General features: G+C 41.3%; 2 pseudogenes; one reads left to right on the top strand and one right to left on the bottom strand.

Annotated features, from left to right (window-relative positions):
- Nucleotides 1–1,902: 1,902 nt before the first annotated feature.
- On the bottom strand, nucleotides 1,903–2,506 carry LOC132518311 (mitotic-spindle organizing protein 2-like; annotated as a pseudogene).
- A 13,334-nt stretch (nucleotides 2,507–15,840) lies between these two features.
- On the top strand, nucleotides 15,841–16,199 carry LOC132518068 (large ribosomal subunit protein eL33-like; annotated as a pseudogene).
- The last annotated feature ends 3,123 nt before the right edge of the window (nucleotides 16,200–19,322 follow it).

A 19,322-nucleotide genomic window follows, 5' to 3' on the forward strand; every position in this document is an offset into this window, starting at 1 on the left:
AACTATATTATTTCTCTCTTCTCACAACTAGACCCTGACTGACACAGAAATATACACATGTTGGAATTTTTTCTTCTCCTTATTTCTGGATGGTTTACAATAAATGGGATAATCCATGCCCATTACTTTGCAGCTTGCATTTTTCGCTTAATGTTTCATGGACATCCTTCTAGATCAACATGTGTGTAACTCTAAGTAAGTCTTCTCAATAGCTGCATAATATTCCATTATATAGACAGAATGTAATCTATTCAACCATTCACCTGTTGATGGATGTACAAGTCCTGATTTCTGCTATTACCAAAAATTGCTACAATAAACATCCTTGTTCATATATCCCTTTAGACTAATACATTTGTTTGTATTAAAAAATTACTGAACGTGGGATTGCAGTGTCAATGAATAACAGTGATATCCCATGTACCGAACCAAATTGGCCATACTCTTCAGTATATCACACACTATCATTACCAGTTCATTCAATGCCCTTCTTTTGTTTTATATTTTCCTCTGTTACTGCTATTCCCATTTCATTTTCTTTTCTATAAGACCCCATTCTAGCGTCCTTTCCATGGCCACCTTATACCTAACAAAAATTTCCTGATTGTTTTAAAAATATCCTTTTACAGTTGGTTTATTTGAATCAGAATCCAAACAAGGTCTACAGCATTGTATTTTGTTTGTTCTGTCTCTTGATTCTCTCAGTTTATAAAAGTGCCCTCTCACCTTTTCAACTACCCCTTCCTGCCCTGCCATGCCATTTATTTGTTGAAATAAATGATTGTTTGTCCTACAGAATATTCCAGATTCTGGACTTGGTTGATTGTTAAGTATTGCTTAACAAGTTAAGTATTGCTTAACTTGCTCTTCTTTTCTTATTTTTTGTAGACTGAAAGTTAAAGGCTTGATTATATTTAAGCTCAATTTTTTTGTGTGGAGGATTCTTTATAGGTGGTGAGGTGTACTTCATATTACATGATTGTCCTTAATGTCAAGTTGTTCCACTCACAATGACACTGAGATTGGTGCATGAATTCAAGTATTGTCAGCCTGATCCATTCATTATAAAGTTCCCCATCAGCCTTTCACCTAATAGTTTCAGCAGCCATTAATGAACATTCCTTAGAGCCACTGTCTCATTAGGGTTTACAAAAATGGTGACTTTCTTATTCTATCATTCCTTCTGCATTTAGTAACTAAAATTCCTCAACTAAGAATCTTCCCTTATCAACTATTTAGTTACCCTAAAACACAGTTCAAATAGAAAAGAGAGGCTGGTACGTTTTCTTAAGCAGTAGATTTAAGTTGTCCAATACTTCCTATGATATTGGTATTTGGAGTTTTTTTAACTTTTAGTTATTTATATATTGCTAGAAAAAATTCCTTCCCTCTAGATTTTCAGTTTATTACCATGGAGTGCACAAAATATTCTTGTATAACTCTTCTGACTTCTACCATATCTCCTTTTTCAAACTTTAAAGTGGTATGTGTATACATATGTATGTGTATATATGGGTGTGTGTGTGTGCGCATCTGTGTTTGTATTTTAATTTATCTTTACAAAGAGCCAGTTTAGGTTTATATATATTTTTGGCGACCCCAGAAGTTATTTTCCCTTCTATAGGTCACTTCCTAAGTGATTCCAAGTACTCACATTTGTTTCACGTTTGGAGCTAGTCTGGTGGGTGGGTAGGGAATTTCTTAGGTAATTTATAGTTCCAAATTACCTTTCTGGTTCGTTTCCTCTGCACAGATTCAACTTCTAGTACCTAATTTTACTATCCAGAGCCAATTTAGAAATCATCAGGAAAACATTCCGCTGCTTTTTACCTCTCGTCAACAAATTTATCTGCAGTCTTGCCTTTTTTTTCTTTTTTTCAGGTTTTCGAAGAGGTTTATTACCAACGGGAGGAGGAGCCTGCCTGCGAGGCTGGAGGCCCGCGGTGGGCCCGTGCGAGGCCTCCCGCTCAGGTGCTGCTCCGCGTGAGGCTCTTCGCCGGCCCGCCCCGCTTGGGCAGCCTGGTGGCGCTGGGTTGGCGGGGCATCCTCTGGCTGGATCCTTCCCGGACGCCGCGTTCTGTAAGCGCCGGGCCTCCGCCGCCGAGGGCACCGCTGCCTTTGTTTCTCCCTCGGGTCTCAGGCACGCCGGGCGTGAGCAGGGGCACGGCCGCGGGGTCCTGGGGCTCGCTCGCCAGCCTCTGCCCGGCGCACATGCACTGAGCATCTGGAAGACGGCGAGGGGCACCACGTTCAGGTTCAGCACGTCCACCAGGATCTTGCACACGTCGGGGTCCATGGCGTCGCCCGCCGCCTGCGCCAGCTTGAACAGCTCCATCTCCTCGGCGCCCAGCACCTTCTTCCGCCGCAGCGCCAGCTTCTGCAGGCCCGCCTCCAGCCCCGGGGGCGCCCCCGGCCCGGGCCTCGCGCCCGCGCCCGCGCCGCCATCTGCGGACGGCGGAGGATGCGTGTCCGCATTCTTGCCTTTTTTAAAAAACCCTATTCCCATTCCCTCTCACCACAGTGAAAGTTGGTAATTATTCAACTAGGCATTGCATCTATCCCTCCCACATTCCTACAGACCTTGGGTCATTAATGAATGATTCTCAATTATCATTAAATTCTATCAACTGACTTCCTTCAGTCTGTCAACAGGCTTAAGTCTCTCCCATCTTAGTCGAACAGACACCTCCCTTTATCCTATGTTCCCTTCTAGTTACCTCTGTATGTCTTTTCTTCTCATTACAGCCAGCCCACTGAAAACATAATCCATTGTTTCCACTCATAATCTTTCCTCCACCCCCATTACTTCCCCAAATCTCCTCTTGCCAAAGTCAGCAGCGGTTTCTTCCTTGCTGAAAAACAGTGCACTCACCACAGCATCTGATGCTCTTGACCTCCTTGAAATGCTTTCCTTTCTCCACTTTCTTGGACCCCACCCTCACACTTTTCCTGATTATTCTTCTACTTTTCTGGCCATTCCTTCTTAGCCTCCTCTGCAGATTCCTCTTCCTTTCTGGAATAGAGAAGTCCTTCAGATGTCAGACTTCCCACTGTCCTTAGCCTTCTTTTCCCACTTACCCTGGAAGACAATGGCACCAATTAATCTTTACCAGGAGATGGCTTCCAGAGTTGAACTCTGGTCCAAAACATTCTGATGAGGTCTTCTGTGTCCACACTGGACTTGCCTAGATGTCCTAGAGGCACCACAAAGGCAAAATGTCCAAGTCTGAACTCATCATTTTTCCTCAAAACTTGTTTTTCCTCCCATCCTTCCCTCTTGATAAATGATACTGCCATCTATCCAGTTATCCATGCCAGAGATCTGATGTGATGGCATGAGATAGTATGATTACAGAACAGAAAAGCCACTCGATATTGCAAGTAAAAAGAAGATTTATCATATGCTTAAGGATAATTTCATGGAAGGCATTTATAAGAATTATAATCAGGTCTCAAAGGAATCTCCTCAAAATCTCTATCTCCCAAGTTCACTTGAATTTTTTTTTAAGTTTTTATTTTTTTGGCTTTCATCTGTTTCCTCCCTCTGTGAACTAGATTTTTCTGCTAATATATGGCTCACTAAGACTAACACCAATCCAGCATGACCTTTCAGGGAAAGCTCACAACAGCATTTCCCTGTTCATACCAGGAGAGAGTCAGATTGCCTCAACCTACCCAACTCAAGTGGTGCAAACATGTCTGCCTATGTCCTCTGCCTTAGCTGGATCTGTAGATGAGAACAGATGCTTTTTCGAATGCGTTGTGGGAAACCTAGGCTGTACATCGAGAGTTAGTCCTTGACTTTTGACTCTTCACACACCCTCACATCTAAGAAGTAATGATGAAGTTCTGTCAAGTCTACTTTTCTAATATTTTCCAAATCTAGCCACTTCTCTTCATTCCCCTCTCTCACTTCTCTAGTTAAGGCTGCCCTTTCCTAGGTCCTTCCAATGTGTCCCTATATTCAGTCCCTCTTTCTTCACATCCATCCTCTACACTGCAGCCAGAGTGACCTTTTTAAAGTACCGATATGATAACATCACTTCTTTACTTAAATCTTTTCATAGAACATGTCAAGGCTGACACCTGACATGTCAAGGTGTCTGTAGGTCAATTCAAACTCCTTATTATGACTATATTAGTTTCCCAGGGCTGATTTAACAGATTACCACAAACTTCATGACTTAAAACCATGGAAGTTTATTCTTTTACAGTTCTGGAGGCTAGAAGTCCAAAATCAAGATGTTGGCACGGCCATGCTTCCTCTGAAATCTCTTGGGAAGAACACTTCCTCACCTTCTTCTAGATTCTGATGACTCCTGGCAGTCTTTGGCGTTCCTTGGCTTGAGCTGCATCATTCCAAACTCTACCTTCATCTTCACATGGCCTTCTTTTCTGTGTGTCTGAGTCCTCTCCTCTTCTTATAAGGACACCAGTCACTGGTTTCAGGGCCCACCCTAAATCCAGAATGACTTCATCTGAGATCCTTAACTAATTACATCAGCAAAGACCCTATTTCTAAATAACCTCACATTCTGAGGTTCCAGGTAAATATGAATTTTGGGGGGAATACTCCTCAACCCACTACAATGGCCTACAGGTGTCTTTTATGATGATATGATACAGTATCTACTCATCTCTCCAGCCTCATCTCTTATCATTCTCCAGCTCTCATATAATCTCTAGTCATAGTAAGCCCCTTGCAATTCTAGAACCACAAGATGCTCTTTCTTACTTCTGGATTTTTGCATTTCCTGCCCACTTCTGTTTGGAATCCTTGCAGTCTACCTTTGCCTGGGTCTTACTATTTTTCAGATTCAGCTGCTCTAGGAAGTCTTCCCAAATCTCACCCATCATTGCCATATGCTCTCCTTACCCACAAATTCCCATTTTACCTTCTACTTACCTCAATCATAGCCTGTATCTCACTATTTAGTAATTTTGATTGTCTCACTTCTCCTGTAGGTCTCTTTTCTCAATTCTTTGCCACCGAAACAATCAGTAAGGGACGAATCATTTCTTGTTTTCTTTTCATTTGCTTTTGTATTCTCACTGCCTAACACAGTGCCTAATAGGCACTCTACAAGTGATTATAGAATGAATGAATGAATGTCTTTGAAAAGTGGTTCACATATGGTAAGAATTTCTAGGTGTTAAAGCTGATATGCAATAGCATCTGTGGCAGTTTCTTTATTCAGATTTGTCCTTTAGAGAGAATAATAACTTCGTCTGAGAAAATTGAGGGAAGCGCTCCATGAATATTGAATATTATATTAAGCAGTATTAAATTACCCCATTTAGTTTTGGTGTTGCATGTGTTGAAAACCCACTTTGATCTGACCATAGCTCTATTCATTTTGATTATCCTTAGATCAAATAATGTAAGATTCTCAATTACAGTCATAAATTTGAATGATAGAATTACCATATGAATGGGTTTGAATTCCATATTAATATTAACCTTAAAAAATTATGTGAGTTTTTTCTAAAGAGAAGAAAAGCCTCTATTGAAATTGGAAAACGTGTATACCTACAAGTGAAAGAACTTGAAATAGAGCCTTAAAGAAAAGAGAAAAGTTAAAGTAGATAGTATTGATTACTTTCAGGTAACTCACCACTCTCATCACCAATAGAATTTAAATTATACAAGCACTTTGAATAAAATGAGGACAAACGTTATTACGAAGATCACATTCCTTTTAGTTAGTCATTTTTGGAATAAAAGGCTCCCCAGATTCTTGAATGTTTTCCTTTTTGGTTGATATAGCATCAAGGATTATATAAGTGTGTAGCAGGCATATATACTTATATATGAGTTGTCTGAACTAAAAGAGCCTACAAGCTAATTGTGGTGAAGGACATCAACAAGTAGGACATCAAGAGTGGGGACAGTTTCTGGAGGCCCTTGGACTCCTTACGAACCCTAAGACCCAGTCATGGGTAAGTTCTTGTAGCTGTGTTTAAGGGAGTTGTAATGACCTGCCAAAGGGCAGCTGGGGAGACCAATGGGATGTGGTGAGGTACTCCAGACTAACACAAACGCAAGCTCCCAAGAAGCATCAAGAACAAAATAACTCAAAGGTGGAGAAACTGAGCTGGGATGAGACCAAGAAAGGGGAGTTCATGATGGTCACCTGGTTTTCAGATTGTGCTCTGGGAACCTACTCAGCAAAATGGAAGAGCATGACTTGTAGAGAAAAAGAACTACACTTTTCCTTCACTTTTCCGTCCTTCCTCTCATCTTTCTCTGTATCTCCGTCTCTATCCTCTTTCTTTCTCTTCTCTCTAACTCACACTACTCTCTTTGTTCCTCTCTGGATTACTGGAAAATTGAAATAAAAGCAAAGACAAATCCCTGCTCTTCACATAACCTTTCCCTGTTGCCTATCTCCCTGTGAACAAAGGCCATAGCTGGAAAGAACTAGATATTCTCTTATAACCTTCATTTCTGAAAATCTATTCATTGTGTTTTTTGTCATTCATTCATTTGTTCATCATTCAACATTCGACATTTATTGAGCCTCTAATGTTTTAGGTATATAATTTGTCTTCCAGATCAATTATTTTCAATCTGTTTCTTTTTAAGTTATGTAAACTTTTTTTCCAGTAAAAGATTGCTGATGTTCAATATGGAAAACATGACAACTGCACTGAATGAACTGGGGGTGGGGAGGGACACAGAACTTGGCCAACTCCTACCCTGCCCTATTCTGCAGCCCCTTAAGGATGCTATGTGGAGCATAGCACACACACCACTGTTCTATAATGAGCACACTCTCATACATTGCATTGGAAATGTGAATTAGTACAATGACTTTGAAAACAGTCTGACACATAAAGTGAAAGATACGCCCACCCAGTTCTACCCCAGGGTATACACCTAAGACTGAAACTCACACATATGAGAACCACGGGACATGTCAAGAGTAAGCACAGTTCTTAAGAGCCTCAAAATGGACCCAGTTTTAATTTCCATCAACAGTAGAATGGGACCTCCCTGGTGGCGCAGTAGTTAAGAATCTGCCTGCCAATGCAGGGGACATGGGTTTGAGCCCTGGTCTAGGAAGATCCCACATGCCGCGGAGCAACAAAGCCCGTGTGCCACAGCTACTGAGCCTGTACTCTAGAGCCCGCAAGCCACAACTACTGAGCCTGCACTCCTAGAGCCTGTGCTCCACAACAAGAGAAGCTACTGCAATGAGAAGCGTGGGCACCGCAATGAAGAGTAGCCTCCGCTCGATGCAACTAGAGAAAGCCCACACAGAGCAACGAAGACCCAATGCAGCCAAAAATAAATAATTAATTTACAAAAAAACCCACAAAACTGTAGAATGGATAAGTAAAATTGTGGTAAAGAACAATTACAGTGGATAAACTACATGGAGCAACGTGGATGAATGTAACAATGTTTAATGACAGAAACAAGAAAAAAACAATATGGACAATATGGTTGCACTTACATAAAGTTCAAAAGTAAGCAAAACTAAACTACATTATTGAGGAGATGCACACAGAGAAGGTTTGAAAGACTAGAAAGAAGAACAAAGAAGTAATTACTATAAAATCAGGTGAAGTTACTTCCAGGGGAGATGAAAAGGGATGTTACTGGCAAAGGTCACAGGGAGTAGTAGGTGCTTTGGGGATGCTAGCATTGTCTTATCCCTTACTCTGGGAAGTGATCACACTACTGTTTGTATTATTTCTTGACTTAGTGGGGTGATTATACCTGCATTTGTTTTCTAATTATTCATTAAACATACTTTATGTTTTATATCTTTTCCATAACATTTCTTGCTTGTTTAAATGGCTAAGCAAACAAAATACCATTGCTCGATTCCAGGGGGGTGGGGCAGTAGGGAAAGGGACCAACTTTGACGATTTTGGAGTCTCTAGCTCCTGGCACAATGTCTACACCAGGCGAAAGGTCTATAAATGCTGGCTCAACCAAACTGGCTTAGGCAATGTGACATGATTTGAAAGAATAAATATCTTGCAGAGCCCACAGGCTACACCCAAAATTCTCATCTTTACTCCATGTCAAAGACAAAATGCTGCTGTGGTTTTGTGATTCCGTTTATCTTACTATGCATTATTTAATTTATACTGAGTAAAAAATATTTATTTTCTTTGGGGACATCAGTGTTTTTAACTGAGTTTTGTTTGTTTAACTCAGTACTGACCTTTAATTTCAAACTTCGTAAAAACTTTTCTAAATCTAGACAAAACAATTGACCTCAGTCTCTAGCAGAGCCAAACACATACTAAAAGTTGGCGGATATAGACACATAGTGTACGTGTGTTCTTGATTTTCCCTGTTTCTCCTTAAAAGATTGACCAAAGGAAACTCTGGTTATTTGTGGGTTAATTTTGTTCTAATTGAGAATTCACTGTATTCTATGTTATGCAACTAAATTAAAATACTTCATTTACTTTAGATAATAGCTACATCTTTCTATTGGTCAATTATTAACGACCAATCAGATTCTTTACCTGGTTTAATCTTATCTATGATAATAACCAATCCTCTGAAAATTATTAGCCTCAGATGCAATTACAAAAATGTTGAGATATTTTAATAGTTTTCAATGTTTTTAAACATAGAATTAATTGAAAAAAATAATTTATATATACATCATGTATAATGTTGTGGTTTTTTTCAATAGTTTAATTTTATTTATTTGTCATACATGATAGCTGTAACAGCCTTAACATAAATTGAAATAAAATGAAGAAAATTTCACTCATAAGCCCACTGCCACCACAAATCAAACTGTTTGCAGTATTAATTATACAATTTAGTTCCCTATTTTTTTAATTAATGAGATCATTTTAAAAGATATGTTAGTCTTTGCTCTTCTATAAACTAGAAAGAAAAATATTTCATATTTTTCGTTTCCTACTTAGTTCAAAATTATATGTAGGATTGACAACAAATGTTAAGAATTCTATGTATGCTCTTATATTCCAGTGTATAAATTGTCCTATGAACATTCACCCATAAGACAAAGATCTGAAATAAAATACATCAAAAATAAACCAAAATGAATAAGTGGTTATGTTTATCTCATATAAATTCTAGAAACAATGTAGGTGTCCTAAGTGATATCATGTTCTCATAACTTATCCTTGCATCGTCTATCCAATTATTAAATATAAATGACATTTATTTAAAGTTATAGAAGAGAAACTTAAAAGCTTTTGCACAGCAAAGGAAACCATAAACAAGACCAAAAGACAACCCTCGGAATGGGAGAAAATATTTGCAAATGAAGCAACTGACAAAGGATTAATCTCCAAAATTTACAAGCAGCTCAAGCAGCTCAATAACAAAAAAACAAACAACCCAATACAAAAATGGGCAGAAGACCTAAACAGACCTTTGTCCAAAGAAGATATACAGACTGCCAACAAACACATGAAAGAATGCTCAACATCATTAATCATTAGAGAAATGCAAATCAAAACTACAATGAGATATCATCTCACACCAGTCAGAATGGCCATCATCAAAAAATCTAGAAACAATAAATGCTGGAGAGGGTGTGGAGAAAAGGGAACACTCTTGCACTGTTAGTGGGAATGTAAATTGATACAGCCATTATGGAGAACAGTATGGAGGTTCCTTAAAAAACTACAAATAGAACTACCATACGACCCAGCAGTCCCACTACTGGGCATATACCCTGAGAAAACCACAATTCAAAAACAGTCATGTACCAAAATGTTCATTGCAGCTCTATTTACAATAGCCAGGACATGGAAGCAACCTTAGTGTCCATCAACAGATGAATGGATAAAGAAGATGTGGCACATATATACAATGGAATATTACTCAGCCATAAAAAGAAATGAAATTGAGTTATTTGTAGTGAGGTGGATGGACCTAGAGTCTGTCATACAGAGTGAAGTAAGTCAGAAAGAGAAAAACAAACACCGTATGCTAACACATATATATGGAATCTAAGAAAAAAAAAAAGGTCATGAAGTACATAGGGGTAAGACGGGAATAAAGACACAGACCTACTACAGCATGGACTTGAGGATATGGGGAGGGGGAAGGGTAAGCTGTGACAAAGTAAGAGAGTGGCCTGGACATATATACACTACCAAACGTAAAACAGATAGCTAGTGGGAAGCAGCCATATAGCACAGGATGATCAGCTCAGTGGTTTGTGACCACCTAGAGGGGTGGGATAGGGAGGGTGGGAGGGAGACGCAAGAGGGAGGAGATATGGGGATATATGTATATGTATAGCTGATTCACTTTGTTATAAAGCAGAAACTAACACACCATTGTAAAGCAATTATACTCCAATAAAGATGTTAAAAAATAAAATAAAATGAAGCCACAAAGAACTTTGCAGTCTACCTCACAGCAGCGTTGAGGAACAACACATTGAAATAGTTTTGTAAACTGTGAAGTATTTAACCATTGGGGAGATTTATCATGCGGATGGAACGTTTTAATTCACTAACTAAAGATAAATGCAATAAACCAGAAAAATCAGATGACATGAAGACAAAGCCCAGTAAAGGTGGTCTTTGATGTAGAACACAAAGATTGAAAGTGTGATGGTGTTCCCTGGTGGGAAACTTCAATCTAGAATTCAGATTCAAGTGTTCCTATAAAGAGTCAACAAAGGAAGAAACAAAAACAGAAACAAAAAACCCTCAGTCTATTATCCAAAACAAAACAGGAACTTGCAAGCTAAGGAAAGGAGGGTTGAATGAGACTTATCTTGGGTTTAGAAGCAGAGCCCTCTGAGGCTCTGAGTGCCATTTTATTGTCCTCTGTGGAAGTGTGGGTGGAAGATTCATGTGAAAGCTGCTACTGCCAGTGCGCTCAATTACTGACAGAAAATCGCCCTGGTGTTGGGGGAAAAAACCTTTCATTTGGGGTATAGAAACTGAAAACAAGTTAAAATTAATGGTTACAGCATTTTAAAAAATCCTCCTTTCGTACCTCTATAAGGAATAAAAAAATAATATATTGTTCACTATTAATGTTATCTAAACATTGCTGACTTATGCATTTGGACCATAATACAGAAAATGAACTTAAATATTTTTATCATGATGTCTAAAAACACACAAAAATGTTTCATAATTAAAGCCTTAAATGACCCTATCTTTTCTTTTCTTCTCGCACCAGATCCTGGGACACAGGATGCTTTCTTCATCCTTCATCCCTGTCCCTCTGGCCATAATCATGTTTGTTTTAAGGAATTTTCCTGCTGATCATTCTGGAAAACCTGTTTTATCTCCATTCTCTCCTCGGCTCTCAGGTAAGCTCCTTTTGTGTTCCCTGCATTCACTGTCTCCATTTTCGTTTTCCTCTTCAGTTTCCAGTCTGACCTAGACTTTCACCATCCACTGAAATAACCTTCTTATGGTCAAAGCAGTGAACTTGAAAGAGGTAAGACTGCAGACAGATGTAGGTGAATAATGAAGGAGGCTATTACCTCAAACCTAGGTGAAAGAAAATGGCATCTGGAAACAAAGTGATGTCAGTGAGGGCCGACAAGCCTGGATTCCAGTTCTGAGTGAGAGAGAAATCACAGGTGACTGAGTGGGGCGATGCTGTCACTTCCTGATATCAGGAACAGCAAGTCTGTGTTGGTGGGGGCAGGGGGAGGAGAAGGGTTTATTAAACCAGCTCTGCACAGGCAAGATCACACTAAACACGAGTGAGGACTCTCCCATACCAGGTGTCTGATGGAGGGATTCCCCCTCTACAATGGGCAGGATGGTTTGGCCCCTTAAAGATTTCTAGAAAGTAAAACCAGAAGCCAGACCTTCTTTTCTAGAAACAAAGAAGGTTATTAATTCAAACAAAAGAATGCAATCCAATATGAAAGCAATACTGATGAGTGACAATGACTAAGGCTGGAATTTTCTGTCCAGAGATGTTGAACTGTTTCTGTTTCAGAAGACTACATTGCCACGTGAAAGATAATAATAACAGATATCATTTACTGAACATTTTATATACTAGAACTTAAAACATCATGCTAAGAATTTTTCATACAGTGTTTGGCTTATTCTTCATAGCAGTTATACAAGGTAGAGAATTAATATAATCACCATTTCAGAGGATGCTAAAACACACAAAACTGAGTTAAATACTTGGCTGAGGTCACTCAGCTGGCAAGTGATGGGGCTAGAAGTTGATCCCAGGCAATCTGATGCCAGAACCCACCCTCCTAATTGCTCAGGTGCCTGAGTGTCATTCACCTATTTCTGGGACTTGTGTTCTTGGAGGTGATCTATGAGGATCACACGCTCCTCTGATGAGATAGCTCTGCAGATAAGGAGGAAGAATCTGAAATTTGGGGAGTCTAACTGTGGGTCAAACCTAAGAAAGTGAGGTGACCGAGATTATTAAGAAGCTCCCTATTGCATCCTGGACAGTGAGATCCTTTCTGGTTATAAGCCGGCCTAAACTGGTTTTCCTGCTTAGTGTAAAGAACAAAAGAGAGATCTAATCAGAAAGCCTTGTGAAGGGGCAATATATCAGTGTATCAGAGCAAGGGTGAAGGGGCAGTTCTCGAACGCAAGGTCTTTTTTTTTCTCACAAGAAAGTTTATATTTAAAATGAAAAAAAAATCAGTCACGGAGGCATTCAAGTAGTAATAATGTTATACAGATTTTGCTTTTCCTTTATATCAAGACAGATTTGCAAGGCCTTCCGTGGTGGAGCAGTGGTTAAGAATCCGCCTGCCAATGCAGGGGACACGGGTTCGAGCCCTGGTCTGGGAAGATCCCACATGCCACGGAGCAACTAAGCCTGTGCGCCACAACTACTGAGCCTGTGCTCTAGAGCCCGCGAGCCACAACTACTGAGGCCATGTGCACAACTACTGAAGCCCGCGTGTCTAGAGCCCGTGCTCTGTAACAAGTGAAGCCACCACAATGAGAAGCCCACTCACCGTAACGAAGAGCAGCCCCCGCTCGTGGCAACTAGAGAAAGCCCGTGCGCAGCAACGAAGACCCAACACAGCCAAAAATAAATAAATAAATTTATTTATTTAAAAAAAAGACAGATTTGTACAAGTGTTTGCAATAGTTTGTATACAACCCACAGTCCTTTATATATATACATATGTATATAAAATAAATTTTGTTTTTTAGATTTGATTTTAAGATGGAAGTAGTCACGCTAATTGGTATGCGTACAGGCCCAAGTGATCCACCGGCAACACATTTATGAATACAAATTTTACAGGCAAGAACATTTTCATACATCTATCTGTATCTGCCTATAGACAGATATAGTAAGAAAATAAACTTAAAAATTAACACAAGGAAGTCTACTTTGTCAAGCTAACCCCTTATGTACTGGTGGTCATTTTGCTTTTATTGCAGAGGTGCAAAACGGAGCAACAAACTTGAATAAAACTTCATAACCCTTGTGAAAATAATCCCAACCCCAGGGATTACTCTACTTTGCTTCTAGTTGTTTCTCTTATTTTCAGTGGCTCAGGTTTCTATCAGAAAAGACAGATTTTACTGTAAAGCATGCTTAGTTTATTTTTCTGTATAGGGGAGAAAGTGTTCGACTCTGTGATTAGATGGTCACTAACATGAACAAGAAGAATCAGGTACAATTTTTGTTTAAAACAAAGAAAAACCCCCAAAATTCTGGGGATCTGGCATTCGCCAAACATCCTTTGGAAGATTCCAAAGTTAAATCCCTTAAAAAGGAGAGGGAAAAAGAAATGAAATGCCAGTGTCTTTGCAAAGTCTTATTGATCAAGGAAGATAAAATCAGCCCCTCCACAATAAGAGAGAGTAAATGGTTGTAGTGACAGAAAGAGAGTTGAAGTTTCCACAAAATGAGGAGTCCTTAATATTTTACAGGACTAACCATGTGATCCCATTCAAATGCATGTTTCAGTCCCTTTTTAAAGTAGCATTTTTTACCTTTTTAAACTTACAATTATAAATAAGGCCCCCTTTCTTCTTCCCTGATAAGTATCACAAAATTTTATCTCTGCTTCCTAAGTGTCAGGAGACCCTCTTCTCCTTACCTGAAAGTCCTGAGGCTACAACTTCCCTACTGACCAGAGGATCTCAGATTGTCCTCTTAAGAATAAAAGGAATCATACAACCTTGGTGTGGTAGGGAACTGGGGTGTGATGGTCCTTTGGCTACTGGCTGGTGAGCATTTCCCTCCTCCCTTATTGCCATGCCATTGTTGGAAATAACAAAGATTTATTTTTAAATTCTGAGTCTGTGGTCTTTTTTTTCATACCAATTGGATATCAGCTTGGCGGAATCTGGAGCCATGTACACCCTGAGGGTGGCCTAGGTAGACTATGGAATCACTCCTTACATTGTCTCCACTACCCAGGGATGCCATAGTTAATTTCTGCCTCAAGCTGTTTTCAGATCAGAAAGACTTGATTTTTCTGGCAGGGATCATAAACCGTAGGTGTCTGTCCAGAATCTACGCCAGTTCTCTCCACTTCTTATCACTTTCCTACATAACCCTTAAAAATTGGGTAACTTTTTGTCTGTAGGGTAAAGTGACTTTCTATATGAACTCTTCAGTCCAAGAGTCAGGAAGGGAGGTCTACTCTGAGCTCATTTTGTTTTAGACACATGAAGCAAGGAGAACCCTAGTGGCCAGATTGTGTTTTCTACAGATCATTCCTCATTAAAAGGAACTCGAGCTCCTTGAAGAAGTGGCTGATTCCAGAGACTACCAGGTTCATATCAAAAGAACTCAGGAGGGACTTCCCTGGTGGCTCAGTGGTTAAGAATCCGCCAGCCATGGGCTTCCCTGGTGGCGCAGTGGTTGAGAGTCCGCCTGCCGATGCAGGGGACATGGGTTCGTGTCCCGGTCCAGGAAGATCCCACATGCCGCGGAGCGGCTGGGCCCGTGAGCCATGGCCACTGAGCCTGGGCGTCCGGAGCCTGTGCTCCACAACGGGAGAGGGCACAACAGCGAGAGGCCCGCGTACCACACAAAAAAAAAAAAAACAGAAGCCGCCTGCCAATGCAGGGGACACGGGTTCGAGCCCTGGTCCGGGAAGATCCCATATGCCGCAGAGCAACTAAGCCTATGAGCCACACTACTGAGCCTGTGCTCTAGAGCCTGCGAGCCACAACTACTGAGCCTGTGTGCCACAACTACTGAAGCCTGTATGCCTAGAGCCCGTGCTCTGCAACAAACAAAGCCACTGCAATGAGAAGCCCGTGCACCACAACCAAGAGTAGCCCCCCGTTCGCTGCAGCTAGAGAAAGTCCGCGCACAGCAGTGAATACCCAACGCAGCCAAAAATATGTAATTAATTAATTAAAAAGAAAAACCTCAGGAGTCTTCTAGAATAAACTCTCACTGGCCAAGAATGGTTAATTTGAACATCACTAAGGTTAATAACTGCAACAGATTAAAACACATCAAATGTATTTAAGCCTTGTGTTTAAAATAATACTTTAAAAAACTCCAACTAATTTGTCACTTTTGGAGGGTGCTAGCGAACTGATTCATTAAACTTGAAAACTGGTAACTAGAGCAAAGAAGTAATCATTACTCCTGTATTTCCTATACATACTACTTCAGAGTAACCAATACTTGACAAGCAAACTTTCTCTTTATAGAATTACACATGGAAAGAAGGAACAATAGAATTAGAATATCAGCATCTTGCAATCTCTAATGAATTCATCTAGTCAATGATCATCAGTGGCTGCTAACATCACAAAGAACACAATTGGACTTTCTGTACCACCTGATAGAAGTACACACAACACTACTCACAAAATTCTCCTGGAGCTCAGTCATCTTGGAACCGGTGGAGGCCTGCTGGAAATAGGACTTCTAAAACAACAAATATGTCTGGAAGGCTGTGGTCCAAGGTCATTTTTGCTGGCTATAAGTGGGGTCTATGGAACCAGAGGGAACACACAGCTCTCTTAAAAACTGAAGATGTATATGCTCCAGATGAAACTGAATTCTATCTAGGCAAGAGATGTGCTAAGGTATACAAAGCAAAGAACAACACAGTAACTCCTGGTGGAAAGACTAACAAAACCAGAGTAATCTGAGGAAAGATAACTCGTGTTCATGGAAACACTGGCATGGTTTGTGCCAAATTCCGAAGCAATCTTCCTGCTAAGGCCATTGGACACAGAATCCATGTGATGCTGTACCCTTCAAGGACTTAAACTTATTGAAAGTAAATAAATAAAAGTGTGGATCTGTTCTCTTGTAAAAAACTAAAAAACAATTATTGGAAATTAAAAAGCCAATGTCAATCAGGTTATTCATTAGATCCAATTTACAGGAAACTTAAAGGACACAGGAACATGTTAAATGACAAGACCAGGATGCAAACTCCAGTGGACAATGGAAACTATGGGAAATACAACCCAATTTCTTCAACAACAACAAGAAGATTCATGGGCATATTAATCAAGGTTCTCCAGAGAAACAACCAATAGTATAGATAGATAGGTAGATAGATCAATCTAGAGAAGAGTGGATTATTATAAGAAATTGGCTCACATGATTATGGTGACTGACAAGTCCTAAGATCTGCAGTCAGCAAGCTGGAGACCCAGGAGAGCTGATGGTATACTTCTGTTCCAAAGGCCAGCAGTTTCTAGACCCAAGAGAAGCTGAACCCAGTTCGAACCCAAACGCAAAGGGAAAGAACGATAATCCAGCTTAAAGGCAGTCAGTAAGTGGAATTCTCCCTTATTCAGGAGAGGGTCAGCCTTTTGTGCTACTCAGAGCATCAACTGATTGTGTGAAGCCCACCCCCATTAGGGAGAGCAAGCTGCTTTACACAGTCTACTTATTTAAACGTTAAATTCGGGACTTCCGGGAATATGGCGGAAGAGTACGACGCGGAGATCACCTTCCTCCCCACAGATACACCAGAAATACATCTACACGTGGAACAACTCCTACAGAACACCTACTGAACGCTGGCAGAAGACCTCAGACCTCCCAAAAAGCAACAAACCCCCAACGAACCTGGGTAGGGCAAAAGAAAAAAGAATAAACAGAGACAAAAGGATAGGGACGGGACCTGCACCAGTGGGAGGGAGCCGTGAAGGAGGAAAGTTTTCCACACAATAGGAAGCCCCTTTGCAGGCGGAGACTGCCGGTGGCGGAGGGGGAAAGCCTCGGAGCCGTGGAGGAGAGCACAGCAACAGGGGTGCGGAGGTCAAAGCGGAGAGATTCCCACACAGAGGATCAGGGCCGACCGGCACTCACCAGTCCGAGAGGCTTGTCTGCTCAGCCGCTGGGGCGGGTGGGGCTGGGAGCTGAGGCTCGGGCTTCGGTCGGAGCGCAGGGAGAGGACTGGGGTTGGCGGCGTGAACACAGCCTGCAGGGGGTTAGTGCGCCACGGCTAGCCGGGAGGGAGTCCGGGAATGTCTGAAGCTGCCGAAGAAACAAGAGACTTTTTCTTGCCTCTTTGTTTCCTGGTGCGCAAGGAGAGGGGATTAAGAGTGCTGCTTGAAGGAGCTCTAGAGACGGGCGCGAGCCGCGACTAAAAGCGCAGACCCCAGAGACGGGCAGGAGACGCTAAGGCTGCTGCTGCCGCCACCAAGAAGCCTATGTGCAAGCACAGGTCACTATCCACACCGCCCTTCCGGGGAGCCTGTCCAGCCCGCCACTGCCAGGGACCCGGGATCCAGGGACAACTTCCGCAGGAGAACGCACGGAGCGCCTCAGGCTGGTGCAACGTCACACCGGCCTCTGCAGCCGCAGGCCCACCCCTCCCTCCCCCCCGGCCTGAGTGAGCCAGAGCCCCCGAATCAGCGGCTCCTTTAAACCCGGCCCGTCTGAGCGAAGAACAGACACCCTCCGGCGACCTACGTGCAGAGGCGGGGCCAAATCCAAAGCTGAGCCCCTGGGAGCTGTGAGAACAAAGAAGAGAAAGGGAAATCTCTCCCAGCAGCCTCAGAAGCAGCGGATTAAAGCTCCACAATCAACTTAATATACCATGCATCTTTGGAATACGTGAATAGACAACAAATCATGCCAAATTGAGGAGGTGGACTTTGAGAGCAAGATTTATGATTTTTTCCCCTTTTCCTCTTTTTCTGAGTGTGTATGAGTGAGATTTTGTGTGTATAGCTTTGCTTCCACCATTTGTCCTAGGGTTCTATCTGTCCGTTTTTTTATTGCTATTTTTCATTTTTTTCTTAATAATTATTTTTTTATTTTAATAACTTTATTATATTATATCTTTATTTTACTTTACCTTCTTACTTTCTTTTTTCCTTCCTTCCTTCCTTCCCTCCTTCCTTCCTTCCTTCCCTCCTTCCTTCCTTCCTTCCTCCCTCCCTCCCTCCTTTCTTTCTTTCTTTGTTTCTACTTATATTAATTCTTTCTTTCTAGTTTTTCTCCCTTTTATTCTGAGCCATGTGGATGAAAGGCTCCTAGTGCTGCAGTCAGGAGTCAGTGCTGTGCCTCTGAGGTGGGAGAGCCAACTTCAGGACACTGGTCCACAAGAGATCTCCCAGCTCCACATAATATCAAATGGCGAAAATCTCCCAGAGATCTCCATCTCAACACAAGCACCCAGCTTCACTCAACGACCAGCAAGCTACAGTGCTGGACATCCTATGCCAAACAACTAGCAAGAGAGGAACACAACCCCACCCATTAGCAGAGAGGCTGCCTAAAATAATAATAAGTCCACAGACACCCCAAAACACACTACTAGACGTGGACCTGCCCACTAGAAAGACAAGATCCGGCCTCATCCACCAGAACACAGGCGCTAGTCCCCCCCACCAGGAAGCCTACACAACCCACTGAACCAACCTTAGACACTGGGGACAGACACCAAAAAAAACAGGAACTACGAACCTGCAGCCTGCAAAAAGGAGACCCCAAATACAGTAAGATAAGCAAAATGAGAAGACAGAAAAACACACAACAGATGAAGGAGCAAGATAAAAACCCACCAGACCTAACAAATGAAGAGGAAATAGGCAGTCTACCTGAAAAAGATTTCAGAATAACGATAGTAAAGATGATCCAAAATCTTGAAAATAGAATGGACAAAATGCAAGAAATATTTAACAAGGACCTAGAAGAACTAAAGATGAAACAAACAACGAAGAACAACACAATACATGAAATTAAAAATACTCTAGATGGGATCAATAGCAGAATAACTGAGGGAGAAGAACAGATAAGTGAACTGCAAGATACAATAGTGGAAATAACTACTGCAGAGCAGAATAAAGAAAAAAGAATGAAAAGAACTGAGGACAGTCTCAGAGACCTCTTGGAACAACATTAAACGCACCAACATTCGAATTATTGGGGTTCCAGAAGAAGAAGAGAAAAA

The sequence above is a fragment of the Lagenorhynchus albirostris genome, chromosome 3, assembly GCF_949774975.1.
Source record: "Lagenorhynchus albirostris chromosome 3, mLagAlb1.1, whole genome shotgun sequence".
Lineage (NCBI taxonomy): Eukaryota > Metazoa > Chordata > Mammalia > Artiodactyla > Delphinidae > Lagenorhynchus > Lagenorhynchus albirostris.